This window comes from Colletes gigas, unplaced genomic scaffold, assembly GCF_013123115.1.
Source record: "Colletes gigas isolate AHSC1104 unplaced genomic scaffold, ASM1312311v1 Colletes_gigas_Sc00012, whole genome shotgun sequence".
NCBI classification, from domain to species: domain Eukaryota; kingdom Metazoa; phylum Arthropoda; class Insecta; order Hymenoptera; family Colletidae; genus Colletes; species Colletes gigas.
The window spans coordinates 8217291-8243761 of NW_025106641.1; the positions used below are offsets into that span (position 1 = coordinate 8217291).

Consider the following 26471-nt stretch of genomic DNA (forward strand, 5'->3'; position numbering starts at 1 on the left):
GTGCTCCGACCGCCATTGTTGCTGGCTCGGACCGACGGTGGACAATGAAATTCTGAAAAATGCGGGGAAAAAAACCCGCGACTAATACGCGACTTCGCTGAAAGGAGGAAGTTTTACCGTTCTCCCCTGTCCGTTTACCTTCCTCTGGCAATTACACCTATATCCCTCGAATATACGAGCATACCGGTGAACACATAAAGTTAAACGCGCTCTGGAAAACTGTCTTCGCGGTACTCGCGAGGACAAACGCTTCGATTTACGAATTCGCCAAAAATTGAATTTTCGGGAGTTCCCCGCCTTTAAACTACAGGCGACGTTACAAAACGCCTGGGGGAGGCTAAAGTTTCATATAGAAAAATATTATATTAATTTCTAATTATTTTATGGTAAGTCTTGTGAAATTGGAAATTAGTGATATCTTTGGTAGTTTCTAAATTCATTGTGAAAGACCCTCTAACAGAGAAGAGTTTCCCTAAAATTACTTGACGTAGATTCTATTATGTTTTAATTATTTTGTGGTAAGTCTTGTCAAATTCGAAATTAGTTGGGTGATATTTTTGGTAGTTTTCTTTTGCCAAGATATAAAGTAATGGTTTCTAAATTTATTGTGAAAGGTGCCTTAACAGAGAAGAGATTCCCCAACCTAATATTACTTAACCTATATTCCATTATTTTTCAATTATTTTGTGCTAAGTTTTATAAACTTCGAAATTAATAGTGATATTTTTGGTAGTTTTTTTTCACCAAGATCTAAAATAATGTTTTCCAAATTTATTCCCTTACCAGAGAAGAGGCTGCGTGCACTCCTGAATAATGTTTAAATACTGGCAAAGATTCGGACACAATTTGAATTTAATAGGCAATAAATGCGTTACGTTTAATCGCTTCCAAGATCTCTGGCCTCGAGTACACAGAATAATTTATTCAAAATATATGGTTAAAGTTTGAAGCGAATATCATCAAGGATTATGGGGGTATAGAAAGTTATGCAAATTACTTCAAACAGAGTAACGATGGATCGTACGGTCGACAGTTTTCGTGGCAGAGTGGGTGTACGACACTTTAATTTAACACATTAGCCAAACTGATTTCGTAAAACTTATCCTCGATGGTGGGGGGGGAACGCTTCAAGATATCTCACTGTGTTCCCTGGTTTCGACCCCGAAGCACGCGTATTCATAAAATTTTGCATTTACCGCAAAACAATTGCAATCCATTGGGATCGATTGACCCAGATGTGTCTGAATTGCTTTCATTGGCTTCGTGTTGATACAGTGAATTAAAATGGGAGTTTATATACATAAATCCTCTTTTTAATTTATTATGACAAGCTGGTAAATGAATAAATTTCCCAGGTAAATTCCATACAATATTTTGAATAAATCACTGTAACCGATGGACCGCCACAGCCACTGCTATCCAGGTATGTATCCTAATCTAATAATAAAACTGGGTCGTGGAACCTATTGTACTGGGTCACTTTATCAATTCAAATTTTTTACTGAGTTATCTTTCCCGTAATCCAATTTTAAAAAAGGGGGAAGAATTATAAATGTCCAACTATCCATTGCGTTCCATAGGTGTCAATTTTTACATTGTGTCGCGTCTTGAACATGTTGAAGAGGAATGGTCTAAGGTTTAAAACGAATTAACAATCGAACATTTTCCATCGTCCTATGGTCGCTAAATACAGTCGATTGTTTCTGTGATCCTCACACATGAATTCTGACGCACCGTGCGACTCACATAGTAGGGCTCGTTCGTCCTTATCACCGACCACGAATGACGTAAATTCGCGATCCACAGTGATTTTCGAGAAAATTTCGCCGAGTGGCGGTATAACAATGGCCGTATACCTTCCTCCGTGAAAGTTCCAGCAGTTCGAGGGATAGAAAAGAAAGTGGACGACGGGTGGGCGTCAGCGAGTGGGGAGGGAGGGGGGAGCGAAATTCAATCTTCCGGTTAAAGAAAAGTTAAAGCGGCTATCGGCTTATCGGGAAGTTGCCGCGTGTGCGCCACCGCGCTGAAACGGATTTCTCTCCCCCCCTCCCCCAACCGCCTCAGAAAATATTTAATTCCCTCTCGGGAGGAGGGGGTTGAAGCACGACCGTAAATTACCAGGGTTAGGCCAATCTCTGCAACTTTGACGCGGCCGGTGGGAGCGTTTCGCTGCACCAGGTACGCGGTCGATGCCGCCCAAACGAGCCTCGATCGGTCGTTGATCATGCCGCAACGATTAAGGGCCGCGCTAATGAACGCTAATGAAATCTGCTTGTCTCAGCTCGGTCTGCGCCATGCCGTTACACGGCGTCGATTTGGGACCATCGGGGTCGAGACGAAACGTGTTGCGTCGCGGAATCTTCGATACAACGATCATTTCTATCTCTTCCAACTTGGGAGATCCTCCTTCAATCTAACGTATCGATAGATCGTATAGAATTTTAAGTAAATTGTCTATATAGCGGAATAAATCATTTTGAGCCCCTCAAAAAATGTCGAGAAAAATACGAAACATTGAACAGTGACCTTTGAATCGAGACAAAGATCTCCACCTCGCTGGTAAGGTAACTAGTACGAAAGAGGAAGGTGGAATGCGTGAACATGGATAATAAGTACGACAAATAATAGAATAGATCATGTTGAGTCCCTCAAAAAATGTCAAGAAAAATGTGAAACATTGAACAGTGACCTTTGAACCGAGACAAAGGTTTCCACCTCGCTGGTAAGGTAATTAGTACGGAAGAGGAAGGTGGAATGCGGGAACATAGATAATAAGTACGAAAAATGATGGAATAGATCATTTTGAGCCCCTCAAAAAATGTCGAGAAAAATGTGAAACATTGAACAAGTGACCTTTGAACTGAGACAAAGGTCTCCACCTCGCTGGTAAGGTAACTAGTACGAAAGAGGAAGGTGGAATGCGTGAACGCGCGTAGACGAAGCGAGTAACCGGCGACGACATATGAATGATACATGAACGAGCTTCTGGATCCTCTCGCGTCCCATTACCGGCAGTAAATCGTACTCGGGAAAATCTACGAACGGGAATACTCGGTCGAGTTTGCATAACGTCCGCGAAGAACGCGGCCGAAAATGTTGGAAAATGATCTCGTTACTTGCTCGAGGACCCTCCGAACGGCTCTTTGGTATTAACCTTCTGCGCTCGAAGATAAACCTGACGTGAAATTCGCGTTAGAAACTCGCGATCAGTCACGGATTATATTCCGGGGTTAAAATAAACAATCCGGAGCCTGGAATGATAAAAATACCACGTTTGTTTGTATTACCGATGAGACGAGTACGATTTTTATGGAACAATCAATCGCTACTTTATTTAACTTCGTTTGGTATCGGAATATTTTCAATCTCAACTTCAACGATATTTAAGGGCTGTAATTTTCAAAATATTTGCAAATTTTTTCGTGTACTGCGACTTTAAACACTGTTTAAAAAAAGAGCTTGTGATAAGAATGAAGGTTTCACACGTTCAATCTCAGATCAAATTGATTTGATTTTAGATCATTGTAAGCTACAAATTCTACCCAAATTTATTTCCCTCGACGCCTTAAATTGAAAATTAATTTTTCTAGTATCATAAATCCTGTCATCCATATATGTATCTGTTGTTTCAAATATCTTGCAGAGTCGATGATTAGATCGTCTGGTAAATATAAAAAATTAGCCAGAAACTTGCAAAAACCTGGTCTCGTATAACGCGTCGCCAATAACGTTCAACATTCGTCCAACTGACGTTTGTACGAAAAGGTAATCGCCCAGCTTTTGTTCAAACCCGGAATCATTTTTTTCAATGCACGGCGGAATCGATGAACGTACGAATCGCTAAAATCAATCATTAATTAGCCCTCGAACGCAACAGTTTCATGTAACGATAACAAGTAATGAAGAATAATAGCTCTCGTAATCGGCTGCATTGAATTCACTCGTTCCAGCGGCAGCGTGGCTGCACAAATGCTGGAAAACTCGCGACCAGTGCGTTCCGCGGAAACAATAGACCATCGGTAAGTATGCCAGGCTGCAATTTACCATCCGATACGCGATATAAATTTCCCCCACGAATCCGTCGATAATTCTTAACCCGTCTTCTGCTCGAGCTGCGTCACGAAATATATTTGCTGTATCAGCAACCGGTTAAAATCGCCTCTAGAAACAGTTACCCCGCCAAACGATCACAAGGAATCCTCTCCATCGTCGTTCGATATTTGGTGTCTCGAACCTCGACTTGTGGGGGATGAATTTAGTCTTTAAGCGAGGGAATATTGTATGTGGATCTTTTTCTGAGTCAAAATATAAATTTCAATCGTATTCACTGGCTGACACGATCGAAAAAGAAGACCAGGAACGGTAACAGATGATATACAACACGAAAGGTGAAGAATTTAGTCTTTAAGCGAGGGAATATTGTACTTGGATCTTTTTCTGAGACAAAATATAAATTTCAATCGTATCCACTGGCTAACACGATCGAAGAAGAAGACCAGGAACGGTAATAGATAATATACAACTCGCTAAGGGTAGAATTTAGTCTTTAAACGAGGGAATATTGTATGTGGATCATATTCTGAGCCAAAATATAAATTTCAATCGTATCCACTGGCTACCACGATCGAACTAGGAGCCCAGGAATGGTAACAGATAATAAACAACATACCAAGGGTAGAATTCAGTCATGAATCGAGGGAATATTGTACAAGGATTTTTTCCCCCTGTCAAAATATGAATGTCCAACCGTAGCCACTGGCAAACACGATCGAGAACGAGGGCCTGGTACAGTGGTAACAGATAATAGATAACACGGCAGGTGAATCGGGTCGCGTCGATGGCCCGCGTGGCGGCCATTTAAAAACCCCTGTTCGTTTTACGAGTTGGCCCGGTTGTCGCGACCGATTCGAAGGGGCTTATGCAAATTGCTTATTATATGACCGCGCGGTGTATCGCGTAGATTTTATTACGGTTGCATTGAGGGCCGAGAAAAGAGAGGCAACGGTGGGTGGGGGAGGTCGGGCAAGGGCTGAAGAGCAGAAAGGAAGGAGGGGGCAGCGCTCTAATTGGTATGTAAATCGCGTCTCCCTCGCGTTCGCGGTTCGTACACGAGAGCACGCATACACGGGACGGGCACGCCGCTTATCGTTTATGCGTGCTCGTACTCGTTGGCTTTACCATACATTATCCCCTCGCTGATATCGGTCTAAATCAAGCGGCTTTCCGTGCTATCGATTTTCGAATCGAGTGCGCCCCGCCGCCCTTCTCCACCATCGCGCGTTCGAACGACCCATCGAAAGTGATTTTAACCCATTTCGATCAATATTGTACGAGCCCGGCCTCGCTCTTTTCCGCGCGTTCATTTTGTTTCGGCCCGAGCGAATGCGTTGTGACCAAACACGGGACAATGAAAGGGTAATTTTCTGATGATTCTTTTTTTTAGGCGAATTGCAACGTTCCGCGATCCACCAGAACGGCGTTTATCGGTCGCGAAACGGTGTCTTTGTGAATGGAACAGCTTTCACGGAACTGGTACCAGAAAAATTGCTATCGTTTCGCGTTCACTTACGTCCAGTTATTTCACTCTGGATCACTTATGAACTATGGACTTAACCTTAAAACCTTAAATCCTTTTATGTAATTTGAAGTCAAAAAATATATGGCCTGTTTGAATGCAAACTATAAACAATAACATTTTAATTATTTCCATGATTCTCATAAATGACTAAGAGTCACATCGTGGTATGGTTCGTTATAAACACAAGTGAACATAAATAATAATTAATGTATTATTTATATGGTATTATACAATATACTCCAATTTGGTATGATAAACGTTGGTTGCCAATTTCCGTGAAAATTCGCAAAGAGAAGTCGAGGTTGAGAGCAGACGGTTTCTAAATTCCCTAACCCGCTGTAAGTAAAGTTCTCGTGTTAGCGAGTACGTTTGCCAGCGACATGTTGTTTTGAAGTTTACTCGCGTTTATGACTTAATAGGAGCGCGGAAGACGATCCGACTGCGGCAATAAACTAAGTTTGAAACGGAAGGATAGTTAAATGAGTCTATACCGGGCGAATCGCGGAATTCTGGCGTCCCATTTTTCGTACGATAAAGTCAACTAAGAAGCAGCATATAAAATCGAACCATTCCACTGCAATAATTTATTATTTACACTTAAAACAGACCTAATAATTTCTGAAAAGACTCTCGATAAAATAAGCGATTCATAGACATCAGTTTCATTGTCAATTGTCACGAAATGTTCGTTCGGTGGCGAGGACCGCGCTCCCTCGACCATCCACCCTTATCCCCGACTGGTTCAACGTAGCAACCAAGGTGAGACATCTTTCTGCATATTTCCACGCGAGAGGCATCCGAGGGAGCAACGACGAATGCTCACCAGGAGTCCACGCTCCAAGGAAGCGACGCGGTGAGACATAATCAAAAGTTGCCATGGCTACACCGGATCCCGTGTCACGGTGTGGCCTTGGGCCACAGGTTGAATATCAGGACGGGAGACCGAGCAAACAACCCCTACCACGGTCGTCGATAACACAAGAACGTCTTTCAATTACGAGCACCCCGTCGACGCGATCTCCCGTCTAAAGTCTCCTGCGAGAGTTTGAAATCATACGCAGACGAGACGTATACAAGGCCATCTCCGGCTAAAACACGCAAATTCTGCGTTTCCGTCGGCGAACTGAGACACAGCGAAATATTCGCCACGAAAATTAACGCTCGACGAAATTTTCCAGCAATTTTATTCGCCTAAACGAGGTCTCCATCGAACAGTATACAGGTTATTCCGCATTTCTCCGTACACACTTCAGCGGTATGTTCTACAGATAAAAATAAGACTAAAGTGTTTTATATAAAAAAATTCATAAATGCTTTGTTAAGAAGTTATTAAAAAAGTATGAAATGTGATGTCTCTTTTATTTAGTGAACAAACAAATTTACTAAAATTTTGTTTAAAGTAGTTAAGAATTATATGAATAATTTTAAGATTTCTTTATCAGAGTTTAATTTCTATCATTTACCTTTGGGGCTGAAGTATTCTTTCTTCGATGATAACTTTTTGTTATAAAATTTTGATTGTTCAAATTGTAAAGAAACTCACGATATCGAGTGCTTACAAAAGATTGATTTTATTTTATTATAAATTTGTTTTCTTTTAATATCTTGAACCTCAACCGAGTTTTACAGTTCATATTTTTGTTATAACTTCTTAAGCATTTATGGATTTTTTGTTATATAACATTTTAATCTTAGTTTTACCTGTGGAACACATGTATTTTGTTAAACAGTCGCCAGGAACCAGCACAGACACTGTTACAATATTAAAAGATGCGCAAGAAAAAGCAGCCATCCGTGCGTCCATACCATAAACAAGAATAAATAAATCCTCGTCTCTCCCCTTTTACCTGGAACTTCTAAATTATTCAATATCATCGACAACTTTCCAAGTTCGCTTAATGTTGCCCAACACTTTCGAAACTTCCGGTCGAACATAAAAGATGCTTGTTTTTCGTACGAATCGACCGAACCGTAAACTTTTCGACCAGAACGCGTTAAAATTCTACGGAAACTACGAGCAAAAGTAACTCTTGCTTTTATCCTGGTACAATTACAAATATACATTGCTGGGCTGAATAAATTTGTCAATTCCCTTTGCATGAAATATTTCAATAAAATCACAGAAGCTTCTTTAATTTCTATGACCAAATTTTACGAAGTTGGTCTGGGTTAGGTATATTTCCATCGAATACACAAATTGTATGTCTAACTCGACGTGGATTCGACCGGTACGAAATACACGGCGCCGAGTCTAATTCGACACCGAACCCCCAAAGGGCTTGTTGGAGCTGACGCGAAAGGTCGAGTCAATTACGTACGGTTAATTCGGTGGGAACTTTATTTTGCAGAACGCATCGAATACGCTGCCGCGTTTAAAATACGTGGCGGTACGTCTGCGCGCGAAAGAGGAAGCGGCGTCAAAAAAGAATAACGCGAAAAGTTCCCTGGTACCTGGCACGTATCTCTTTTCTGGCGGACTTTGCATCCAATTTCGCTGGTACCTTTGCGGCTCCAACGGTAGTTTGCAACGACGAGGACAGGCCCATCTTCAACGATGTCCCGAGTACTTGTACGCTTCGCTTGTCACGTCGGAGCCAGCGAGAAATAATGGATCGCGCGGCGTGTCGGGCCGAGGAAACCCGATTGGAAATTCGAATACATCGCGAGTCGCGTTTCTAAAACACGACCGTTTCCCGTCGACGTTCAGCTAAGAAGACTTGCATTTGTCAGAAATAAATTTCGTGTTTCTGTCGGCCGACAAGAGGCTCGAGCCTGAACTCGAGGCTACTTGTTGAATTTTACTGTGCCCGAATGTTTCGAGCCTCGTGGAGAATTTAGATTTTCAATTTTATGGATCCGAAGGGCGTTGGAGTTGGGATTGTGTTTCAATCTTCGTTGCATGGGTGAAACATAATCTTAATAATAATATGAAATTTGTTAAGGACGAATCGATAGGATCGATAACTTGTTTTTTTGGAAACATTAGCCACAGAATTCGAACGTTATAGTTAATTTTGTAAATGAGTTTCATTAAATGTCAAGATAGCAACGCAATTAATTAACGAACTGATACGAGTAAATTAAACAACATTTATTATGAACCGAATTGTATTCTCTTCTCAGAATTTAAATTTATTAACTTAAATTGCTGGTACATTGGTACGCTTCACGTATGAATTTATTATAGATGGCGTGATTTTCCTGTGATATCCTTGATTACACAATTTCCTGTCTCTATATTACAATTAATGTTGAACATTTTCCACGCTACGTAGCCAGTGTGTCTCTATTAAATATCATTTTCTACAAAGCACAATTAACTCGTGTCTCTATTTTTATGGTTTCACCACAGACTGGCTTTTGAATTCTATATTTCGAGCAAATTGTAAATTATACAAATATGTCGAGATTCTATTGTTGCATGCTTCTTAATTTTATGTCTCCGACGCTTTATAATAATATTAGAATAGAATTCGCCGTTCATTTTGATACCATCGAATATTTAATAATCAGACTTGATACGAAAAATTATTTTGATACATAAAATCACTTACTAAAATATTTACCGCCACTGGACAAACAACCAGTACATAATTCTCATGTAAATTAATTAGAAATGTCTATTAACGCGTATTAAAAATACTAAAACTTTAGACTCGTGCAGTTCCAAAACTGCTAGTGTTTTATTAATAATTAGACCACTGTTGGCAGCGGTGAAGCTTCCTCTTTAAAATGGTTCTTGGTTTTTGGCGATCCAACTTTCCGTTTTCGAGATATCATCGTGTAAAGACAGGCATAATTTTTAAAATTCCACTGGCCGTCTTACCAAGAGCCTATTAACGTGTATTAAAAATACTAAAACTTTAGACGCATGCAGTTCCGAAACTACTAGTGTTGTATTAATAATTGAGGCATCGTTAGAAGCGGTGAAGCTTCCCCTTTAAAACGGTTTTTTATTTTTGGCGATCGGACTTTCCGTTTTCGAGATATCGTAATATATGTAAAAGGGTATTTTTCTTAATTTGACTATCTCTGTCTCCGTCTGACGCGTCTGACGGACCTCACTTTCTCGCACGTGACTCGTGACCGAGCGGCCCAGTGACCTAGTTTCTCCGAGCACGTGCCGGTCAACGACCTTGACAAGGCCGTAGTAAGAATGTAAACAAACGCTTCGGACCCCTATATCTCCGTAACTAGCCACCGCATCGACTTGAAATTAAAATCGCTATATCTCCGGAACTAATAAAGCTATCGACTCGTTCGAACGCTCATTTTAAAGGGCATTTCATCCCCTACCCGATGACTATACCAGCTACTATAATTTTTGCTGTCTTCTATGTTTATTTTGCAATTTTCTTTGACTCTATGCACCCAAAAAAGTTTCAGCAATAAAACTGGATAAGAAATTGTGTATTTAATTGACAATAAATATAAATTTGCATACAGGATATTTGCATAATTACTAGCCAGCGTGGTAGGTATGGGTATACATGAAATTTCAATTAGCGTTAAATTCTAACCACACGGAATTCTTAAATCAAACAATTTATTTTTAGCCTGTCTTTGGAATTTCAGAGTGCGTCGTCCCCCGGCTAATTTTCGTTGTCCTCCGATATTTGTTCGTCGGTTAATCGCGCGTGCTTCAAGACGCTGGCACGGCACAATCAACGAAATCAGGCGGCAACGACAGAGACAAGAAGAAGAAGAGGGAGAAGAAAAAAAAGGGAGAAACGTGTCGTTAATTATCCGTCGGAACGACCAGCCGAGAAATCAAGGGAATCCCGAGCTCGTATTAGCGCGGCACCAACAGGCAGCCAGCAAACGAAATTTGTTTGCCAGCGCAGCGGCGTGAATTTCGCCCCGTTGTTCCAACGGATGGATCCAATGAGATTCCAAGAAGATTAAAAAGTTGTCAACTGCTCTTTCTACCCTTCGTTCCCTACCCCTCTCCCTCATTTTCCTCTTACTATCGCGCCACCGCCGTCGCTGGGAAACTTTGCTAGTTAGAATTTCGCGCGGTACGTTCCGAAAGGAAATCACCCTCTGTCGCTGGCGAAGCAAAGAAAAGCCCGGGAAAGCTACACGGTTTATCAAGTAGTAAAGCTGCTTGCCACGCGAAGCTTTACTCCTTTTTCTTACGAACTCGGAGCCGTGTGTCTTGACGCGTCGGCGAAGAGAATCGTGCAGGCCGTGCTTCGAAATGTTTCGAAGAATTAAGAAGCTTTATGTCTCGTGTCTAGAGCAGAGAGGACAAAAACGTACGTTTCTTCGAACATATGGACGTTCGATTAGAAATTAGTTTCTACCTCGAGGATGTCGCTCCTACCAGTCAACTATCGTTTCACGGGCGCAGATGTCAATAATTCAGCTATAAAATTACCTACGGTTCGACATCTTTACAAGGATAATTGGTATTCGTATTTTTCTTAAATAAAACAAGATTGCAAACAGGATTGGAAAAGAACATAAAAGATGCTTTACGAGCAGTTGCAAGTGAAAACCATTAGCACGAGCACCGTCGAGATTTAACGCTCGACGAATTACGTTAAGTCGTAATACCAGTTTAACCACGGAACTTCGTAAAATATTAAAAATCTAAACATCGCGTTTTAAATCAGTCACATTTCGCGGTCCAAAGATATTGTCGTTCCTGTTCTTCCGCAAATTTCTTATCTTCATTTCTATAGATCGATCGTCAGTGTTGTTTTGTACGCGATCGCTAAAGAATTCGTTTAATTAATTTTGTTAAAAGAGCTGCACAATATCCGTCGCCACGGTACATGTTTCAGGCGTCCCCCGTCTTCTGTCCCCATGATTATTCGACCGAGTTAAACTTCCGACAATAGGTCATTACGTACTACTAATCGCAAGAAGAGGAAACAATGGTTCAATTATGTAAAAGCTACATAGCGTTCGGCAAACGGATGCCAGAATTCATTTCGTCGAGTCGCGAGTTTCGAAATAGAATATGATTGCGTTTCACATGACGCGAACTAGAATTGCAAAGGACTTCGGGCTCCTTTGAAGATGCGTAGCGCCTCCGACGTTCTATTCGAGACATGCAGCTTCCGACGAAGACGCACCGTCAAAGACGTCACGCGAGCCCCGACTTCCTCTCCCTCCACCGCTCCTCTCTCTCGATCGATATGGGCCGCTTTAAGTTCGTTTAAATCGCATAATCCCGAACACGCTCGCGTTTAGTTCGAATCGAGTTTAAAGCGTTCCCTCCGAGTTTCGCTATGCCCGGAAATAGAAACTCGCACCCGACTACGTTTACGCGCCACGATTAACCATAAGTCACACAATTAACGATACGCCATAACGTCTGCGCGTCTCTGAGTAATTTAATCCAATATCGTTCAATGGGAACCGTACTCGTCTAACGTTTTGCGCAAACGTTAACGCAAGTAGAAATATCCTGTGACGATCAGACGTATTGTGTACTAGAATGTTCTCCAAAATGGAGGAAGTTGGCAAAATTTCTTTCACCCTTAAATACATGATTTTTTATATGTAGATTATTATATAGGATTAGGCAAAAATAGAAACAAAAATAATTAGTATGTGGATTTTAATCGTTTTTTTTTTTTAAATGAAGTGTTTCGAAAATGTAAATAATATCGTTTAATTGCTAAGGAAAAAGGTATGCTTACTTACTAATTATTATGAAATAAAGAAAAACAGCTTTTTTTGTTAACATAGATGAACATTACATTTAAAATATTTTATGGAACTCAGGAGTTTACATTGAGGCATTTGGCAATGTCTTCTTGACCAACCTTGTCTTATTTTTATCTTTTTTTTCATTCTTCGTTTGAATGGACCAAAAGAAAACTTTCACTATGGTTAACACTTTAATTATAAGTTAAAGACTGTTTCATTTTTGAGACACTATGCATTTAAGGATTAATATGTAAAATCAGCAGCTTGTGCAAATTATTGTACTTTTCAAAAATAAGGAAAATCGTATCTGAACAAGAATTTTGAAGCATTATATTACAGCAAAATATTGTAAGTTTCTGTAAAAAACACTTGAATATATAGAATACAATTGCATCGTTACGTTTTTGTAAACTACATAGGTATGAAACTCTATTTCTTTAAAATGTTGAATTTTTTTACCATTCATTTTTTATTGCTCGGTTCCTCGGCGCTAGAATTGAGTAACTTCGCCTTAGAAACACTAATGCCCGCAAGTATACCCTCGAAAACTGGACAATGAGTTCGACCGGGTTGCCTGGCCGATCCCGGAGTCCGAGTCGAGAAGAAACTCCGCCCACGCGGCTCGCCTCCCGTTGAAAAAGTTCCCGCGCGAAAAAAAGTCCGTTCGAGCGGCGGGGGAGGGACGGTGAGGGGGCCGGGAGAGGGATTTCTCGGGTATACGCGCGCAGCGTAGCGCGACGAAGTCCGCGCCGAACACTAATTAACCTCTTCGGACCTGAATTTTTCTCTCCGACTAAAAAAAAAAGAGAAAAAGTAAAAATTCTTTACGCCTCCCAAGTTATTTGGAGCCCGATACGTACGAGTGAATTAAAAAATTAATATGATCGACGAAGTTACTGTGTCCAAAACAACTTTGCAACGTCCGTGTCAATTTTTCTAAAATATTTCTAAAAGATTTTTTAATTTTGATCGAAAAAAAATCTATTATATGTAGATTACTATATAGGTTAAAAAAATACATATTCATTGAGAATATAATAGGATTACCGTATCATTTTTTAAACAGATGAATTAAGTAAAACACCAGTGCAATATTAACAAACGTATTTTAGTAAAAAGACGTTTATCAGCATAAAATACAGTTGTTCACCTAAAAAATATCTTTTCAGCAGGAATAGATCTCCAAAAAATTTAATTTTATTGTCACTCCTAACTTTCTCGAACTTCTTGAGAGGCGTCAAAACGATTCCTCAATCTAAATGTCAGACTGACAAGCGTCTTTATTTTTTTCTTTTTTTTTCATACTTCGTTTAAATGGACCAAGGTAATATGGCATACAGCCAAAAGTAAAACTTTCACTTTCACGAAAGCAAAACGTTCTCGTATCCAGACAACCACCACCAATCAAACTCTAATCAGTCGCACATTTAATGAAATTTAAGTATCGATGAAAGCCAAAATATTCTTATGTATTCACCTTGGAGTAACATGAACTAATAATAAAAAACTTTCCAATGATTAACGAAATATTTATAGAAATTACAGAAATATCGATTAAAATCCGTTCATAACAAAATGTTTTCCGAAGTAAAAGTGAATTTGCTAATATTGCATGGGACAATGGAACGGGCCCAAGCATGGCTCCCGTATGGCGGGTGGGTGGGAAAGCAGCGAGGTCGAATCGCGAGATGATCAGCGAAGCAAAGCGCCAGGAACGAAAGAGGGTCCTCGGCGTACAGGTCGACGAGTCGTTCGCGTCCCGGGGTGGAGAAATAATCGCGAGCACCGAAGGCCTGGGCGTTTTGCGTGGGCTTTGGGGTGCGCGGCACGCGCGGAGCGGTCGCGAGAGTTACTTTGTAGCCTGTTCGAGGAGAGCGGGCCGATGGCGTCGCCGTCGAGCTACCGAGCGCTCCGCCGCGTCGTGATTGTAATATAGGTCAACGTTTACACAGCTGCTTTAAGCTGGATTTACTGAAGAGCTTTCGCCCGTGCCATGCCAACCGGAGCAAACTGGGACGGCAAATACATTTTTCCTTTTCTCTTTCCCCTCCATTTACCCCCCTGATACATGTGGGGGCGGTACTCGGGAGTAGTGCTTTTTTGAAAATCAACAAAATCAACGAAAACCTCTGTTTTCCATGGGCAGGAACTTTTTGAAACACAGCATCCCCTAAAATTTTACTCGATAAGAAAGAAAACTGGAATTTGGAGTCGTGGGAGACGGTATTCGGGGGTGGTGTTTTTGGAATTTGAAATTTGGAATTTGGAATCCGAGAGATGGGTAAAATGTTACGAATGAGGACTCTGTACATATGGGAACACCAAATTCGAAAATATTGACGATGCAAGCTTATCTCTCGGCCACAGGTACAGGGGGAATGCCTCTGAGAAATAAGAACATATTACATTGCAAAGTATATGCTATTATTAACCTAATTTTCATTCGAGTGTGCAGCCATTCCATTCTCGATGAGTGTGTTTCAGGAGTTCGAAACTATTATGAGGAAATCCTAGATAACCAATTATGGGAACAAGTTGTGTAAAACATTTAAACCGTGCGAGCTTCGTGAGATTAGCGGGACATTAGTTAGGAACTTATGGCACGCGCGATGGCCATACATGAAACTAAGTTATTCCTCGTGAAACGATAGTATTTCAGATCAACGCGATACAATTCGATAATATGAATACCTGGAAAATTCTTAATTCTAAATGAAGGAGTCGCAGTTTCTTAAATAAACTATATCACTTTGATAAAATTCTATCCAATAGTGACAGAACTATCGAATAAGGACGTAACTTAAAAATCATCAAGGAGTATATACGGTACCTTAATCACATTTAAAATAAAAAAGTGGACACTAAAATGATACGAAGAATATTCCATTCAATTTAAGGGTATCTATCGTTTCGATTTCATCGACTTGAATAAACTAAGACACCGAATGAACAACGTGTTTGCAATACTTGGATCTAGTATTAAGTAATACCAGTTTAATTAGATAAACATTCACGGAACTATCGGTTACAGATAACAGTATTGTTTCGGTAAATATTTACACGGTCCACATTAACAAACTACACTTAATGAATTATAAATACGCAGCACAATTGACACGGTAAACATCGGTTAATTCTCCTGCGTCCTGCGGTAGCATATTGCCCGACAAATCCCGGACTATTTCACTTCTCATTTTGGTTTGTCCACCTAACCACACAACAAGTTAGATACGTCTAACTTAAAACCATCGAAATTTCACGTCCACCCGAGCAATGATAATTATAAATAACGAAGAAAACAAAAATAAAATTGATAATAACAGAATTAAATATTTCACAATGCACCGATCAAAATTTAATTCCATCGGAGAAACGTAATAAATAAATCATCTATTGTTCGAATAAAATATTCTCGAAAAACGATGCAGTGACGGTTTAAAAAATCGAAATCAAAGTACCCTCGAGATCCTAGCATTGTCACAAAATCGTGGATGATTTACTGCAAAAATATATTCGGTATTTGTTATAGAAAACAGTAACGAGTAACAGCAGCAAAACTTCATACACTGTTTCGTTTCTTCCTTGCTCCCTGCTCGCGTTATTAATTAACGAACAGTTTTTTCTCATTAACGCGCGTACCCAAACTTTCGTAGCGTTAATTCGCAAACGATATTTTCGAAACAGTCGCGCACTTACGTTTCCCGCTTAAAGAAGGTCGTACGGTACGTGTAATTGCTTTTACTGTCACTACCAACCACGTAACGTATAAACCTCGATACGTACAACGCGAGCAGGTCGAGAATTCTTACTCCGCGGAGGCAATAGTAACGTTAAACTAGTAGAAACAGCGTTGACACAGGAGCCCTTCGTGGACGTGAAATTCAATGTCCTCCGTGTCGACTGTAATTTTATTGCAGTCGATCGACTCCACTCGTTAGACGCTACGTCGCCGAATGGACTGTTCAACCAACTCGTACCAAGCAACCATTTTAGTACATTTGGAAAACTTGAAAAATCTAAAAATTTCAATAACCGTAGTTTTCGTTACATATTTAAAATATAATAGAAAGATCAGGTTCAACAACCATTTGACGAGTTATTAAAGTTTTTAGAATGATTTCAGTTCGAATAAGACTTACTCGAGGAAGCAATTCCAAGAACCAAGAGAAGTGGAATAGTCCAGGATTTGTCAGACGATACTCGACCTCTGGAGACTCAGGAATTAATCAGCATCTGTCGTACTCGAAGCAAAGTTTCGAAGAAAAATGTATTTGGAATTCTTCTTTACACAGTTAAAATTTTTTTTTCATTATAAAACAAAATTAACGATCAAATAAATTAAACAATTGCTAAAGTCCGTGTCGGTTTTGAAATTCGACCGCGATCTGTGACAATTACGGGGCGAGGGTGGGGGAGGAAAAAATTAATTACAAAAAAGTCGCAACACTCCGTAAATTTAATTTTTCCCTTCCTTTGTGCGCCGTTTGTAATAACGCGCGGGAGAAGGACGTTTCTTTGGAAAACAGGATAACAAAGGCGTGACGTACACGATAAACAACGGCCGCGCTGAACAAGAACAATTTCATTTCATGCACTGTAAATAGAACGCGCAGGGCCGGGGGGCGGGGCGGGGACCGGGGGGTATCGCGTGTCAAAGAATATTCATTTAGTTCTCCTTGCGAAATTACTTCCGAGTGCGCGCATAAAAAATACCACGCACGGAGCCGGGCGGAGTTTTACTCCTCCTCTGTTATCTGCACTCCGAGGGCTGAGTGGTAAAAGCGAGGAGACACTTAAAGGATTTACGGGTCTGAGAACTCTGGACCGCTCGTTGGATTGACTCGAAAGTACGAACTTGAAACTGAGCCCAGCCTCGTGAGGGAAACACAGAATCGCGATCGAAGTCATCGTAATTACGCGAACATGGCGTATTGGTTCATTCACAAAACCTTCGAAGTAAAAGAGAATAGAGATTATCCAAAGTAACTATTAAGAACTGTTGAGAATTGTAAAATTTCTTTTAGTATCATTTAACATGTTTTTGGACAATCGTTGATGTCTCAGGTTGAGAATAAATCTTTCCTGAGTTTAAAAAATATTCGAGCATAATACATCGATAAATAAAATACAAAATTTAAAATTTGACGATCAGAATCAGATATTTAGATTCTCGACGAACGAGTTATTTCGAAAACAAAACGAAAGAAGATTTTTTAGTTCTTTTAGCATCATTTAACATGTCTTTAGACAATCGTTGATGCCTCAGGTTGAAAATGAATCTTTCCTGAGTTTAAAATATATTCGAGCTTAATACATCGATAAATAAAATACAAAATTTAAAATTTGACGATCAGAATCAAATATTTAGACTCTGGACGATTGAGTTATTTTGAAAACGAAAGATCCAACGGACGGTTGACTATTACGAATCAGTTTGACCAGCGTTCGCGATATCAGCGTTTGTGTTATTGGTATTGTTACGAGGACGAGCAGAAATCAGTATTCCTCCTACGCTATCAGTGGCAGACCATTCCCCAAGAGGACGAATCGTCCTCGTAGAACGAAAGAACTCGATCGAAAATGATAACCGAACGGGTCAACAAGATCAGGACGAAAACCGAGAGATTTGGAGAGTTTCCAATTCCAAGGACGCTTCGCGAAACGAGTCAATTTCCACGTTGGAAATTATTGTAGGCAGACGGTGAAGGAAGTTACGTAGCCACTTAATTAATCAATGCACTTTGAAGGATTACGCGCAAATAACGATCGGCTGCCATAAAGTGAGGTCGAGCAAAGAAAAAGAGGTTAACGTTTTTTTTTTTTCAGTACCCCAACAGCAAAAGAAGTTACTTCGTTACTTGCTTCGGTTACGTGAAAGCAGCTCGTGTGTGTGGGTGCCACTGCCCCCCCCCCTCGCTTTTTCTCCAATTTTCTATTCTTGATCAGAAAAAATGTACATACAGGGAATCCACGGGGGCTGAAAAGATCCTCTCTGGAGTTTTTACCTCCGATCAATTCACGCAAATTGCATGCAGGCCAGAGATCGACGAGTCTCGTTCGACCAACGTTTCGAAGCTAAATAAACGATCTTTAAAAACACAGTTCGTGTATTATATATTTATAATTAACTTGACAAGTCGTTGGAAACGAAAATTCACAAAGGTAGCTTCGAGGGTTCCTGGAAATTAACACTTTAAATTTGATCAAAGATTTACTTCGCTTGGAACTTCGTCGTACTTCTATATTTTGAATATAGAACGAATTCTAGAAGTGTATAACTTCGCCAATATTCGACGCGAAAAAATGAAATTAAATATTCATCGCGATCGAGTAATTGCCAAGTAAAGAATTCAATACAGTAACGCTTTTCAGTTTTCTCATTTTCTGTTTTAATGATTTTATTTTGCGAAAGTCTGATGTTACGAGACAAAGCTATTAAAGATCTCGCGGAATTAAAGTCCAGAAGAGAACGAAACTGTTTGATAATGGGTGGAAATTTTGTAACAAACAATTCGAAAGTTTGCACTGCAAACAGTGCCAAGTTCAAGCACCAAGAATTTATGAAATTAAAACAGTGCATTGATCTATTGAAGGTAATATTTATAAAATTGAAATATATAACTAATTTTAAATATTAACACTAGAACCCATGATAATATTATTGTCTTCTGTATCGTTAAAATTACTTTTATATCGAACTATGTTTTTCCGTAAAATGAAAGAAAGTACACGAGCAAAGTAAAATGCAATGGAAATTTTGTTCATATTTTCTCTGACAGAATGAATCGATTGAAAAATTATTTGCGTGTGCCTGTGTGTACGTTGTTGTGTATCGCTCATTGTATTTCGCGCGAAACGAGAAAGGTCGAAGGGTAGAAGGTGGAAGGTTGGCAGAGGGTCGATAGAAGGGTGAAAACCTGGTACTTAGAGGAAGGCATCCGGCAGGAGCGCAGCTGAATGCTAAACACGGCTAGTCGGTTACGTGTGGTTGCAGTTTGGCTTCTTAATGAAAACCAGCGGCATGGAAACGTCAGGTTTGGTTTACCTTGAAATTGGAAGCAAGACTCCGGCAAGACAGACGTTACCGACACGGGGAGCGGACTGGGATGGAGGATTCCGTCGATGGATTCTGCTAGCCTAATTTCCGGCACTTTAAACCGTCGCTTAACGTAGCTTTCTGTATCCTTCGTTGCAATTATTGAGCTACGAAATCAATAGCACTGCAACTTTGCTACCGTCGTTTTGCTTTACGACGTCGTAATCGCGAAGAATAGGAAAGGAAACGGTGTTGCAACTGCACTTTGTTCCATTCGTGGACATTAAAAGCGATCGAGCGTAAGTTTATACTTATTTAATTCAATCGATCGATACTTTCTAATTTCGCAATATCAGAACGAACAACAATATGTATCGTGCACCAAACGGGGTCTTTCGTTTACCTTTTTAATTGAAAATTTAATACGATACGAAGAAAACTGACCTGTAATGTTTTGACACTGCAATTTGCATTTTCATATATGTTTATTGTTTCAGTACCGTTGAATTATCGTTAAAAAGCAGATAGGAAAACTTATTCAGGTTCGTCGCGATACCATGGAACTATAACGTATCGAGAGAGCAGATAAATTTGCTGTATAATTTTATGACAGAGTAATATAAACTTTTCAAGTACAAATCACGACACAGCATCTGAGAGTTCGAAAGAATAAAACGATAGGAAGACCCAATTTTCTTAAAAGTAGTCGAATCTTACTTTAAGGCGGAAGCGTCCGACCAATGATTGATACATACTACTGATTTTAACTGTTCCATCAGTTTCATTAGATTTTACAGTGGTATATCTGCAATTTTACACTGTATTTTATTGTTTTGGACTATGAGTGCATAGAAGACGAAATTATACTAAACATTAAAGATGATTAGTATGCCAGAATCTGGTATGCAAAAGTCAAGTAACATAGGAACACGTAATAAATCAATTCTATCGCTGCTAATTCTGACACTGTTTTAATTTGTGTTCGATGAAATGTAATGGGTACGAAAAGAGAATTAATTATGATTATATTCAATAATTACGTATTTTGTACGAAGGGTGTTCGGTTGGAAATTTTGCATCTAGATATCTAACAAAACGACGCATTTTGAGGGAAAATATTGAACACGAAATTTATTCATTTTAAAGAGTAAAATGTAGTTATCTTATTTGCTTTGTATTTATTGACTGTTATGAAAATTGTTTAGAGATTCTGCAAATAATATAACGTACTTCTTCCACTTATAAGCATTGTAGGTAATATAAATACATTTATATTTATATTTATATTTATACAATCAAGCTGAAATTACTTTACGAAAACTAACTACCAAGACAAATTTTAAGCTTTCATTTTACAATGGCCAAAAAAATCATAGGGAAAAAATTGTCTCGCCCAGTCGACGTATCGAATAAATATTGTTCGACGCGCGAGTGAAAATTTCGCGACATCACCGCCGCGTGGTGAAAAGAGGGATATCCGGGTGGAAATCTTTGCATATATCCGAGCACCGTCGTTCCTCCACTTCTCCGCGGAGTAGCTTCGAACTCCGTACGTCGCAATACCCCATTCAAATGCTAATGCCCTAGGGAACAATCAGCCGCGTCCTCGAACGAAATCCTAACATTCTGCGAAGACAAAGACGGTCGTCAGCGACCTCGGTCGCGGTGCTCCACCACGGTAGATTTCGGGCGGCGCAGGTGCGTGTCGCGTGTTATCGACCAGCGATAAACGGCCGGCCAATACATCGATGGAACGCGGCGGTCGAGCGTAGGGGTAAGTCGGGCAACGACGGCGGGTGGCGCGGCTGCGGCCGCCAACGATCAAAATGGATGTTCGTGCCGATAGCGCGGCCCTCCGTTTCCTAGCCGCCCAATTAGATCCCTCGGTGCACGGCAGCCTCCCTCCGAACACGCTCGCCGGCGCATTTCTCTGACCGGGCAGCTACGTACCGCGATTCAGGGGCGATTAACGTTGCTCGGATCCGCCGAGAAGGGGACAAGCAGGGCGAGACGGACGTCGATTAAACCAATAACTATTAATCGACGGGGCACCGCACATTCAGCAAAGTCTACGGGGCCCACCCCTTCGCATACCTGACCCTACAGTTTGCGGATACGCGCTCGCAAAGACGAATCCAAGGGGTGGAACACCAATTTTTTTATCGCGAATATAACTGGACAGTGTCGACTTTCACACGATTAGGGGGGTGAAACCACGTCGATTCTGATCTACTAGCAAACAGCTATAAAACTGTGGATCGTTGACCACCTTATTGGTATAGTTGACAAGAGGAGTCCAAGGGGTGAAACACGAATTTTTTTATCGCGAATATAACTGGACAGTGTCGACTTTCATACGATTGGGAGTGGAACTTCGTCTGTGATCTACTGGCACCCGAATATGGAATTTTTGATCATTGACATATTGATATGCCTGACACGACGAGTCCAAGGGGTGAAACACGAATTTTTTTATCGCGAATATACCTGGACAGTGTCGACTTTCACACGATTAGGGGGGTGAAACCACGTCGATTCTGATCTACTAGCAAACAGCTATAAAACTGTGGATCATTGACCACCATATTAGTACGCTTGACAAGACAAGTCCAAGGGGTGGAACACGAATTTTTTTATCGCGAATATAGCTAGACAGTGTCGACTTTGACACGATTGGGGGTGGAACCACTTCGATTCTGATCTACTGGCAAACAGCTATACATCTTTTAATCATTGGTCGCCATATTGGTACCTCAGTGTTTTGCAAGATACAAGATCAAACGCGTTGAAATTATCGAAATGTTCGATGTATAATACGAAGAAGACTTCGATCAACAGGATTTACTATTCGGTGATAAAATTCGAATGCAGTTCACTCGCGAGGTGTAAGGGTGGAAAAATAAGTCGAAAACGCGAGTGCAAAAGTTATCGCCCTCCGCAGCCGCTCCTTACTTTGTAATTTCTCTGGCGTTCGTCGGCCATGGCGTTCCCCCCCATTAAACTCCCCTTTCGTGCGCGAACGGATACGTGGCTGATTCCGCTTTATGCTCGCCGGGATTACGAAGAGAGGCGCATCGTACGCGGAAGAGGAGAGCGCGATGCATATTTGTTAATACGTTAATTCTGCAAATGCGAGCCTGTCGGTGCAAAGATTACACATTAATGCCTGGATTTCAGGTTTTATACGTTACAGAGTAATTATCGGTGATGCTCAATAAATTGCGGAATAATCGTGGCACGCTGGCGAACGTCCAAAAACATATTCTGGTAATCGAAGGTTATTTCTTTCTCTACGTTCTATAGCTATCGCGAATTTTTAAGTACCGTCGTAGAAATTAAACGACGTCTTATTATATCTTGAAATCCATAAAGGCATCGATGTATCGTCATTGGCTACAATTTTAAGTTTAGTGAACAGAACTCTAACTTGATACAAATACTGCTGTTGAAATGCAACGCCGTTACAATAAATATAATCAATATACCAGACCTCGTCGAGATATCCTGTGTATTTTTTCAATGATCAAACTGTATATATTTTATTACAAAAATTCCACATTCGTTATTCCAAAATCCAAAGTACTTTTTGTTTCAAAGTAGTTCAAATGGTATTTCAAGATATAATATGTAAACAAAATTGCATACATTTAAAAGTTACAATTCTAACATTTTTATACCTTGAAAATAGGGAACCAAATTTTCCATTAAAATAAACGCGTTGAAACTGACCTGTCCCAAGGGACAATCGCAATAATTGCGACTCTTCGTGGAAACCGGAGACGGCGAAAAACTCGAGCGGCGTCAGGTAGGGTCGCAATAAAGGCAAAAAGAAGGAAGTCGAGAGTTTGGCAGGTTATCAAGGACGACGCAGGCAACGTTCGACCCTTACCAGTCGCGCTCCTTAAACTGGCGCACGTAATTCGAGTACACGGGGCGCGTTTCTCCCTTTTGACCCATCTAGCCGTGGCTCGCGTGTATTGGAGAGCCGGAGCCGGCCAAACTGGAGATATACGAGGAACGAATATCCGGAAGGGGCGGTCTGAAACTCTGGACTCTGTCCGAACGATCGTTGGGCGGGGGCAAAGTTCCTCTCTTCCTCCGCACACGTGCACGCTGACAAACAGTCCTTCCACCAGGACTTCGTGACGCGCCACGAGGTATAAACTGATCGTGGAGGAGCCTCGGTTAGGGTAAGCAACGTTTTTCACGAGGGTAAGCCACGACGATTGACGGGGGAGACCAGTGGGTGGCGTGTTTTGACACGATATCAGCAAAATGGTTTTGAAAGTTTCATTCTCCGGTAAGAATTATCAAAAGAGCCCTGGAATCTTTGTTAGGTGTAATCTTTCGCGTGTCCATGTGAAAAAAAAGAAACATAACTTCGTTGCACAGTATTGTGTATGAATCTATCGTTCAAAATTATCTTTTTGACGATCACAAATTTTGTACAAATTCTTCCAGTATTTGGTAACATTTTTCTGATAATTCGTTTACATGAAATATTAAGTAACAACTTGTAAACAAACACAGAAACCGGGGAATGACTGACGTATTTTGACAACGAAGAAATGTGTGTTTAAACACTTGGTATTATATTAAATATATATTCCATCTATAACAATTTTTAGGGGATGCATCCTGCATACTGAATCTGTAATTTTAAGTTCGTTGAACCCGAGATTCATAATCGACAACGAGAGTCCATGCAACGAAGGATTAAAATAATACACCTTTCGATAAGGGCGTCGCTTGAGAGATCGTTCGAAATTGACTTAAGCAGATCGCTACGTTTGCTCCATCAACTATTTGTTCCTGCGAACAGACGGTTCGTACGAACACGCAATCACTGTCACAATAGAATTACGTTATAGTCGGCTCGAAGAACGAATCGATCTTGGAGACCTTCCAACACTCATCCCATTAGGGAATACTTCCATCACTCTGTTAGGTGACGACTGGTGATTGGATCAAACAATCCTAAGTGGTATCGACACCTGATTAACACTTTCCCTCGCGAAGACGTAGCAATCTTTCCCCTAAGTCGTTCCTGGTAACCATTATCTTTCATTATCAACATTTCAAGTACACCATTATTATTGTCGTAAAAGATTTTGGAAGACACGAAACAAAATTCTCGTTCCACAATAGCTCTTTTCTTTTCTCGTTTTAACAACCGTACAAATATAGAGGGATAGATTCTACATAAAAAAAAAAATAACAAAAATTCATATAAACTTCTACTTAGCCCCATTTTCAAGTTATAGCGAGTTCTGGGTTGGAATAACTCTTTTGAAAGGTGAGAATTAGTTAGACTGATTTCACTCAACAATTTACATTAGAGTACTATGTATCAGACTATCGAAATACATCATGTGTGAAAATGGGAACTTTGTCTAGTCAATAAATAGCAATCTTCATGAATGTGAACCATGAATATGGGTTTATTATTATAAATAATACCTTGACAAATAGAGAGGGTAAGACAGCCAATTGTAGAACGTCTCCAGACTTATGTTTAGATGCAAGGAGGTCTCTTTGAACACCTATTGTGAAGGTAAACAGGTGCAATGTTCTCAAGAAGAAGTTTGAAATTTTCATGAAATTTATAACTTGAAAATGGGGTGAAATAGGGCAGACGTTGATATGAATTTTTGCTATTGTCTTCTTGCATCCCGTTTCTAAATAGTGCCTAACAAAAATGATAAAAATTCCTACGTATTATTTGCAGTAATAGTTTCAAACATAACTAGTGCTGAACACCTCGAGTTTTTCGCGAATTACGAATGAACCGACCGCAAAAGAAGAAACGCGAAAGTGACGAGGACAGAGGACACCAGAAACGGGATCCCCGGTCACGTCACCGTGCGCCAAACGACGAATTTGATCTTCAGACGCGTCTCTGTAAAATCACGAGGCAAGAAAAGTCTGACGAGGGTTAGGGGGCGACCGAAATAAACGAACGCCCGCTACCGGAAACAAAGGACACGCGAGATTCCGCGCTAACGAAACTAATTTCATTGTCGTCCAGTTATTAAGATCAAGACGAGAGAGCCCTGTCGACGGGCAGGTTGTTGGTATAGTGTTGCATAAGGAGCAACGAAGCGTCTCTGGCTAACAATGTTTTAACGTCAATTTACTTACCGCAGCTGCCATGGAGAGACGAGGGGCGGCTCGGACGGCGGGATCTGAGGTTTCGCTAAGCGAGCCATAGCCAACCGGAATCTGTGCTGCCTCTTGACATTCTGCAACAGAAATCGTCCGGCATCGTATTTCGATATCAACTTCGCTACACTCGAATGTACAACGATTCCAATTCACCGGCAACTTTGCCAGAATTTCATTCCTGAAAAGAAAAGAGACACCGGTCCAACAAGCGTCCCAAAACCTTAGAAATCTGTAATAAGATAAACACAAAACTGTTTTACATCTGTTCAAATATATTATTTTCTATGGTAGCAGGAAATACGTAAGGAACGATTTATTTTGTTCAAAACGAGTTAAAAGAGACTCAAAAACCATGAAGAACATTTAAACGCTAATATTATCGTCCCTTTTCCCGCAATTAATCTTTGATATTACTACTGAAATTAATATACAAATGACAAAATATTGATAAATTTCAACCAAATACGTAAGGAACCATTTATTTTGTTTAAAAGAGTCCATTTTATTGGAAACGATTTAAAAGAGACTTAAAAATCTTGAAGAACATTTAAATGCTAATATTATCGTCCCTTTTTCGGCAATTAGTCTCCGATATTACTACTGAAATTAATATTACCTACAACCGTGCGAACCAACAGGAATCAATGGGGAAAATATTGATAAATTTCGACCAAAGAATGATTTACAGTCGGTGCATTAATAAATCGTGACATTAAATTTCAATTTCGTACGATAATTTATTTGGAAAACGCGCACGTGCCCGAAAATGACCCGTTTAATCACCGAACAAACCAGAACGCGGCCTTAAATTATCGAAACATCGTTTTCATCAAGGACGAATGTTTTTGAAAATTAAAGCGGACCCAACCGGCGGGCGCGGGTATTACATGGGCGTCGCCTGGCGTGCGGGAAATCAATTTTGAAAATTCGGCCGACGAACGAAACGCGGAGCAAACCGGGGCGGCCCACGATGGGGGAACAAGTTGAAAGGTAATCGTAAACTAATTGGAACTAAATTCCCCCGGCGTA

General features: G+C 40.4%; 1 protein-coding gene across 2 annotated transcripts in view; it reads right to left on the bottom strand.

Annotated features, from left to right (window-relative positions):
• LOC122399109 overlaps positions 1-26471 on the bottom strand; it is a 605244-nt gene that overhangs the window by 468956 nt on the left and 109817 nt on the right. For both annotated transcript variants that reach the window (XM_043399523.1, XM_043399528.1), the window contains exon 3: positions 25419-25519. The gene's annotated coding sequence lies outside the window, so the exon portion shown is untranslated. The remainder of the gene's footprint in view (positions 1-25418; positions 25520-26471) is intronic.